Source organism: Pelodiscus sinensis, chromosome 18 (genome assembly GCF_052426305.1).
Source record: "Pelodiscus sinensis isolate ZL-2025 chromosome 18, ASM5242630v1, whole genome shotgun sequence".
NCBI classification, from domain to species: Eukaryota; Metazoa; Chordata; order Testudines; family Trionychidae; genus Pelodiscus; species Pelodiscus sinensis.
Genome location: NC_143069.1, coordinates 6,600,984 through 6,610,086, shown reverse-complemented (window position 1 = coordinate 6,610,086; position 9,103 = coordinate 6,600,984).

The following is a 9,103-nucleotide window of genomic DNA, read 5'->3' as shown; positions in this document are numbered from 1 at the left end:
CGGGGCAGGAGGCTGTGGCTGTATAAAGGTGCAGTCAGAATCCGGGATACCAGCCCAATTCTCCAGTTTCTCAAGATCTGTTTGAATTGTAATCCCATTCTACAATGTGTTTGCAACCCATCCCAGTTTGGAGTAATCTACAAAATGTAGAAGCCGTTGTTCACTCACTTTATACTAATTTCATCTAGAGCACATTTCCCCAGTCTTCCGGTGTGAATGCCAGGAGGGACAATGCCAAAAGCCAGACGAAAATCAACATAGATCAGATCATGGTGCTATGTGAAGTGACAGGAAAGGTTGCAACTCAAGTGCTGTGTAGCTCTTCAGAGAGGGATGTCTGTGCAGGGGAACCAGTGAGGAGCTGAGACCAGAGGACCAAACAACCACAGAGCAACCTTCTCACCTTTCCCAGAGGGGGCATCATGTGGACGATAAACTTGGGCAGCCAGCGTGCTGTGTGTTCTCCAGCAGAGTCCTGCACGGATGGAAGCTGCAACTGTCTGGGGTGAAGGGCTTTTAAAAAAAGGAAATAACTGAACACAAAAAGCCTCTTGCAGTGCATGACAAGGCCGTTTTATTCGTTCTAGTACACTCTTGAGCTATGCTACATATTCCTGAGAGCCATTGGTTGGTGTATTACCTATTTCCTAGAGCTGGCTGGAATTTTTCCAGCGCAATGCTTTTCCACTGGAAAATGCAGTTTCATCAAAATTGAAACACCTCAAAGAAACTTGTCAATTTTGACAAAAATCTGGGTAATGAAAAAAAAAAGGTAAATGAGTTGTTGCCATCAGATTGAAAGGGAACCTTTCTATTTTCCCTCCTAAAGTGGCTTTCTGTCTAATGTTTTAATGTTGCATTCCAGAATATAAAACTGCTGTCAGTTGTTGTCTGCGTATGTGTTCTCTCTCTGTGTGTGTCGTGCTCACATTGGCCATGTAGCCCATACAGTCCCGGGAGGCACCGGGGCAGGAGGGATAAAGGGCCTACCCACGGTAAGGTGGAGGGGTGGGTTCAAGCTGCCCAGTAAACCATTTTTGCCCATTTAATCACCTAATAAACCATCTTGTTAGTCTTTAAAGCGCTGCATAGTCCTGTCTTTTGTTTCCCAATGAAGGTTTTCACAGGATCAGAGTGATGCAACTGTGAAGTTCAGCTTGATCCGTGATATTGTAAATTCAAATGTACATTTCCCACTGACTCTTGTTTAAAAACTCCTGAGATGGGGTGGACATTCTATAGGCCTCCTGGAAAAGTTTGTGTGTTAAGGAGCAACTTTAAAGAAAAAAGAGACCAGATTTCTCTAGCAAATGGAAGAAACACAGAATGTACCATCAAGTCCGTACAGTACGTGAACATACTGCCCTATAGCTACACATGCTACGAGGGGGAGGGTGGCTGGAGGCAGGAGATGGCTGGACAAAGTTTCTTCATGGTCTATTTTAGTGTTCCTCTCACCATATCCTGTGGCTGGGTCTCTGAGCGGGGTTAATGTGAGGTCAAAGACAGGGTTCTACATCAGTTCTACAAAACCACTGTACAGCTCAGATCTATTTATAGGCACTACATCTGTATGGGGACTTTACAGGCTGCAGCAGGCCGGCGCTGGCCATTCCACAGTGATGGGCACCCAAGAAGACAGGCCTTTCTGGGTGCAGCTACTCATGCTTGCTAAAGGAGTCACACCATAGCCAGGCCCAGATTGGGCTCTAACCAGTTTACTGTTAGTTGCACGAGCAAAAGGAGCCAACTTGCTGGCTCTGATGAAGCAATCAAGCATGTTCCTTTCTGCTCATTTAGCTAAGACCTGATGAACTCTGTGGCCAGGTGGTGACCTCAGAAAAGGCCTGGCTTCCAGTCCCGGTAGCTAAATTGACTGAGCCTCACTCAGTGGACAAACCCTCGTAATGCTTGTGAAAATGCAGGCTGACACCTGCAGGGGAACCTTTCAACTTGCCTGGTCACTCAATCATGGATTTAAAAGTAGCCATTCGTTGACAAAGGAATTTCACTAACCAATTACAGAGACACTCTGCAGAACTTGGAATTCATCTACAGATCTGACACTGGTACCTTAGTCTTGAACAACAACATTATCTGATTGGCGCATTAGAAAGCCAATTTCTCCCACCTTTAACATCTGTATTTTCATATGAAGTGAGTATTAAGAATGTTAAATATTGACTACTTGACTAATCGAATAGTGAATGCGTTTTGCATTGACTATTCAATTACTTGGTAGGGCACCTCTGCCTTTGAAGTGTAGCAACAGTCCTAGGGCTGATGCTACACTTGAAAGGTGAAAGTGCCGCATGTAACCTGCAGTCAGCGGGGGAGACTACCCTGCCGACCCCAGGCTCCGTGCAGCGCTCCCGCTTTGAACCACCGAAGGGATCAGCTGGGGAGTCCTGGGCTCCACACAGCAGTGCCACTTTGAAATGCTGCAAGGAGCTTGACTCCAGGCTCCCTGTGGAGTTTCAAAGTGTCAGCACTGTATGGAGCCTGGGGTCAGTGGAGGAGTCCCCAGCTGATCCTGGGCTCCACACGGCACTTTCACCTTTGAAGGGCTATTGCTAAGCTTCAAAGGCAGAGTGGGTCCGTGGACCACTTTGAGAAACACTGCTCTATTGTATACCCAATAAAACTGGGTATGTATTTTTGAGGTTCAGGATTTCCCCCTCCCATTCTGTTCATGAGGCATCAAAACTCTGATTATCACAGGCTCCAGACAACTTTTCTGAAGCTGATGAGCTAGTCCTGCTTTCTCAGACAGAAGCCTAGAAGTGAAGAAATACATTTCTGCTGCTACCCTAAAAGGATTTATTAGCTATATACATTCTCATCTGGGTAGTTGATATTTGGGATACATAGTTTTCATCTCGTCACCAGTATTACATATTGGACAAAACTGTCAAAGCACCAAAGTGACTCTTTTACCCAGCAACTGGTTAGAAAAATGAATTTCCATCCCATGGAAAATGGCATTATTTTGACATTTTCTTCCATCCCCAATCAAGCCAATGGGTCAAAATACCAACATTTTTCAACAATGACAAGTTTTAAAAAAAAGACTTGAGGAAATGAAAGTAAATTCAGACTTGAGGAAATGAAAAAAAATGATTTTTTAAATCCAAACGAAATTGTTACCAAAAACACAAATTACATAAGCATGAATGGGAGTCTATTTATACATTTTATGAGCAGAAGACCAATAAACTAGATATGCCAAATGGATCCCTGTTATAGCCAATATTTAAATGGGAATTAAGAAAGAGAACCCCTTTTACTGAATGCAGGGAACATTAGCTTATTGATTCTAACTGTGTGTTCTCTTCCCTGAATGCCTACTTCTACTTCTTGGACAATATTTCTTGGATCAGAATATGTAGTTACTATGAATCAATCTGCTATTTCATTACTTCACCAGAATGTCCCCTTCATATGCTCAACCCTTCTCTGAACCCCTCTCTCCGTTGCTGCCCTCAGTCAGGGCAGACCCATCTGCAGACTTCACCTCCCACTCTGAGCTCGGAGGGATGTAAAGAGGCATCTTACTCGTTCTGACTGGTCCACTATGCCTTGATGGGTATCAGACATCATCTGCTGCCATCTACCTCTTGGCTGGGACTTTTCTTCCCATCAGTCTCAAGTGATTTCAACTCTTAGCAAGCAGGACAGAAGAAACACATTTAACCTAAAAAGATTCCTAAAGATGCCTATTTAGCTCTTCTCTTTGAACAGTGGGGGAGAACACATCTAACCCAGGCCGGCTGGAGAAAACATAAATATGATTTAGATTAGAATAACCTTCTCTCACCCCTTTTTTCCCATATGCTATGTCTACACTGCAGGGGGGGCTTTTTCTGATTCTTTTTTCGGAAGAGACATTTGCAACATTTGGCCTGTTTACATTGGGCGAAATGCAGGAAAAACCTCCTCTTTCAGAAGAGCCCTTATTCCTCATAAAATGAGGAATACAGGGCTTCCCAATGCATGTGCCCGCTTTTTTGGAAATTGGTCCAAAAAAAGCGGATGCTTTCCCTGGATGTGGCAGAATTTTTTCAGGGTATCCCAGAAAAACTCTGTAGTGTAGTGTGACGGGGCAGGACCGCCCCGCCACTCGCGGGCGCTAACGGGGACCCCCGGGGAGCTAGACGCGGCCGCGGCAGGGCCCGGCGATCGAGGGAGCGGGGCCGGGGAGGCCGTGACGCGTCATCACGGCGCGCCCAGGGACGCGGCCGAGGACGTCACGGCTGCGACGGGGGAGGGGGAGGGGGAACCCGGAAGAGCCGGGGAAGTAGAAAAGGCGTGGGGTGTGTCCGGCAAGGGGGAAGGAGAGGGAAAGCGAAGGGAGGACGGCGAGTGGGAGGCAACGGAGGGAGTAGCCCCGGAGCAGAAGGGGCCGGTCAGGGTGACCACGTAGGCCGAGCGGCCCAGCGGAGTGGAGGAGGACCCAGGGCGGGTCGTGTATCCCGGGAGCAGGTGTGTTTGGGGTACTACCCCCCTGCTACCACCGAGAGGCACGCTCTCGGTGTCAGGGCCCTGGGTCGGGGTCCGGAGTGAGGGCGGGCCCGGACCCCCCACTCCGCCAAGGAGGTACGCGAGCAAGCGGTGCATTGGGCACTACCTGTCTGTAAGCAAAGCAGTGGGGGCGGCGGACTGGGGCCGCACCCCGTGACACGTGGTGGAGAATGTGGGCACTTTTGCGCCCCTGAAACCGAGGGTGCGAGGGTGGTGGTTTGTTTTGTTTTCTGTTCTCGCTGGCTGGTGGCCACTCTATCCTAACTACCATTTCAGACCTGGACACGGCACCATGGATGCCGACAAAATTGTAGAATGGCTGGTGGATAGCCAACGCCAGCTCCAGAGGCAACAAACGGAGGCGTTGCGACAACTAACCTCCGAGTTTAGAGAACAGCAGAAGCAGCTGGTAAGGGAGCTGAAGGATGGGACGGGCCTGATCGGACCCACCAACGACGAAGAAGAGGAGGCGGCGGGCCCAGCGCGACTCCCCATCAGGCTCACCAAATTGGGGGCCGAGGACGACGCCGAGGCATTCCTGGTAACTTTCGAACGTGTGGCCACGGCGGCCCGTTGGCCCCAAGAGCACTGGGCTACTATACTCGCCCCTTACCTGTCCGGTCCGGCCCAGCTCGCCTACCGGAGTTTGTCCGACCGGGACTCGTTGTGCTACTACAAGGTCAAGGAGGCGATCCTCGACCAACTTGGTATTTCGCCCGAGACCTACAGGCAGAGGTTCCGGGCGGCCAGATATGCAACGGGGGAACGGCCGCGGGCAGTCGCGCAGCGGATCCGGGAAGCCGGGTTTCGGTGGCTGGAACCGTCCACCAAGACCGCAACGCAGGTGGCCGACCTGGTCGTACTCGAGCAGTACTTACAAGTGCTCCCCGCGGAGGGCCAACAATGGGTACGGCGACACCTGCCCGGGACCCTAGAGGAAGCGGTCACGCTCATGGAACACTTCCTGGCAGCCGAGACGCCGGAAGGACATGGCAAGGTAGGCACAACGACCAACCCGGTGGGTCGGGGAGGCCCTAGCCCCAAAGGGAAGGAAGGGCGGGACAACACGGGGCCTAGGGCTGGAAGCCCCCCAGTCCGAGGACCGGAGCGACGGTTGGCCCCGGTATGGCGCGGTACCGAGGACCACGGAAAAGGGGAACCCCGGGCCGAAGTCGGAAAGAGGGCGGAGGATGCGCAGAGGATCCAACCAAAACCGACGTGCTACCAGTGCGGCCAGGAGGGCCACATCCGCCGGGACTGCCCCATGATGGACTGCACCTACGGCCAACCTAGACCCCGGAAAGGCCCGCGGCAGGAGGCAAGCCGGGCCCGCATGATAAGGCGGATACGCTTGAACGGGGAGGTAGTAGAGGCCGTTCTAGACTCAGGGTGCGGACAGACGCTAGTGCGGAGAGACGCGTTAGGAAGATCAGGGCACACGGGGGCACAAGTCTGGATCAAGTGCGTACACGGGGACACCCGGCCGTACCCGACGACCCGGGTGAGGCTACACGACGGGAGCCAGGGCGGGGAATTACGAGTAGCAGTGACTCACCGACTACCCTACCCCGTGTTACTAGGCCGGGATTGGCCCGGATTGCGGCGGTTGCTAGGCGAACGGGGCCCCCCCGGTGTAAGGGACACGCGGGAGGCGTGGGCTACCCAGGAGGAGGAGGAGACGATACCCCCACAAGGGCTAGGCGGGGAGGAGGCGCAGGTGACCCTAGAGGTCGACACAGGCGACTTCCTAGCCTTGCAGCGGGAGGACCCGTCATTACAGCACGCCTGGGAAAACGCGCTAGAGCCCCGGGTGGAAGGCGAGGGGACCCCACAGCGAAGCGAGCAGGGACCCCACTTCGAGATCCAAGGGGACCGGCTGTACCGGGTCCCGGGGACGGCAGGCGGGAAGACCCAGCTACTCGTCCCAAAAGCATACCGGTGGCGGGTGATGGAGATGGCCCATGACAATCCCTGGGCCGGGCACTTGGGAACCGAGAAGACGCAACAACGGGTGATCCAGCGGTTTTATTGGCCAGGGGTATACCAGGATGTTAAGAACTTTTGCAGATCATGCCCCCAGTGCCAACGGACAGCGGAGGCACGGGTCCCACGGGCTGCCCTCGTACCCATGCCGCTAGTGACCGAACCCTTCGAGAGGATAGGTTTGGACCTCGTGGGGCCTTTGGAGCGGACTCGGAGAGGGCACCAGTATATACTAGTGGTGGTTGATTACGCCACCCGCTACCCGGAGGCTGTCCCCCTGCGCAAGACCAACGCGGCTACGATAGCCGATGAGCTGGTGAAAATGTTCGCCCGCGTCGGGCTCCCGAAAGAGATCCTGACGGACCAGGGGACGAACCTGGTATCGCGCCTAATGAAAGAACTGTGCAGATGGCTGCAGATAAAGAAGATTCGCACCGCAGCCTACCACCCTCAGACGGACGGGCTGGTAGAACGTTTCAACAAAACCCTAAAAGCCATGTTGCGGAGGCTGGTCCAAGACGACCCACGAGACTGGGACAAGCTGCTGCCACCCCTGCTCTTCGCAATACGAGAGGTACCGCAGTCCTCGGTAGGGTTTTCTCCGTTCGAACTATTGTACGGCCGACGCCCGCGGGGCATACTAGACTTGGTGCGGGAGGGATGGGAAGAGCAGGCATCCACTGCCCTAGGGGCGGTCCAATACGTAATCAAGTTGCGGGACCGCATGCGAACTATAGGCAGGTGGGCGCAAGAAAACCTGAAAAAAGCCCAAGAAACCCAGGCCCGCCATTACAACGCAGGGACGCGGCTAAGGGTCTTTAACCCGGGCGACCCAGTGCTGGTCCTGCTGCCGGCAGGGGAGTCCAAGTTATTGGCCAAGTGGCAGGGACCTTACCGGGTGACCAAGAGGATTGGGGAGGTGGACTATGAAGTCCAGGTAGGGGGAAAGCACCGGCAGAGCCAAGTGTACCACGTCAACCTGTTAAAACGATGGGTACCCCGGGAGGAGCCCCCATCGGAAGCCCTTAGTACGGAGATCGAGTTCGGACCCTGGGGCGAGGAAGAGGTCACTTGGGCGGCCAGCCCCATGGGGAGGGAGCTAAACCATACTCAACAGGCACAACTGCGGGCGGTACTACAACAGGCGGCCGCCAGCCTGACGAGCCGACCAGGGAGGACGACCCAGGCGTACCACGAGATCACGACGGAACCGGGGAGTCGAGTGAGGGATCCGGTACGTCCCATCCCCCGGAAGTTGTGGGACACGGTCCAAAAAGAGCTGCAGGACATGTTGCGGTGGGGCGTGGTGGAGAAGTCACGGAGCGAGTGGCGTAGCCCCATCGTACTGGTCCCGAAGAAGGACGGAGCCATACGGTTCTGCATAGACTTCCGTAAGTTAAACGCGGTATCGAAGTTCGACGCATACCCCATGCCCAGGGTGGACGAGCTACTGGAGCGCCTGGGGCGGGCGGAATACCTATCAACGATCGACCTTACGAAAGGGTACTGGCAAATACCCCTGGCGCCGGCGGCCAGAGAGAAGACAGCATTCGCTACCCCGTTCGGTCTATTCCAGTTCGTCACCATGCCGTTCGGGTTACACGGTGCAGCAGCCACATTCCAGAGGTTGATGGACGAGATCTTAGAGGACCACCGTGACTACGCCACAGCATACATAGATGACATCGTCGTCTTCAGTAGGACGTGGGAGGAGCATTTGCAGCAGCTGGGAGCCGTCCTGCGAACGCTCCAACGGGCCGGGCTCACAGCTAACCCCAAGAAGTGCCAGTTCGGGAAGAGGGAGGTATCCTACCTCGGGTACACGGTGGGGAGGGGCCGGCTAAAACCACTGCTAGACAAGGTATGCGCCATTAGGGATTACCCCCGGCCCCACACCAAACGACAAGTACGCCAGTTCCTGGGCCTTGCGGGGTACTATAGACGGTTTATAAAGCATTTTGCCTCCCTGGCGGCCCCTTTAACAGACTTGACAAAGAAAGAGAAACCCCAGAGGGTGGTGTGGACGCCCCAAGGGGTGAGGGCGTTTGAGACACTACGGCAGTGCCTGGTGTCGGGCCCAGTACTACGGTCCCCCGATTTCGAGAAGCCATTCCTCTTGCAGACTGACGCCTCCGAGGTAGGGCTCGGGGCAGTCCTCGCACAGGAGGAGGAGGGCGCAGAGTACCCCGTAGCCTACCTAAGCCGGAAATTATTCCCTAGGGAAAGGAACTATGCCGTAATAGAGAAGGAAGCGTTGGCCATCAAATTGGCCATAGACTCTTTACGCTACTTTCTTACAGGCAATACCTTCACGCTGGTGACGGACCACGCACCGCTGAAATGGATGCAGTCCATGAAGGATAACAACGCGCGGATAATGCGGTGGTACCTGAGCTTGCAACCTTTTCGTTTTGACATTAAACACAGACCTGGTAAAGATAACGTGAACGCAGACTGTCTCTCGCGGTTGCCGGGGGACGAGCAACCGGAGGGCAGGTCGACTGGAGGAAGGGGGGAGGTGTGTGACGGGGCAGGACCGCCCCGCCACTCGCGGGCGCTAACGGGGACCCCCGGGGAGCTAGACGCGGCCGCGGCAGGG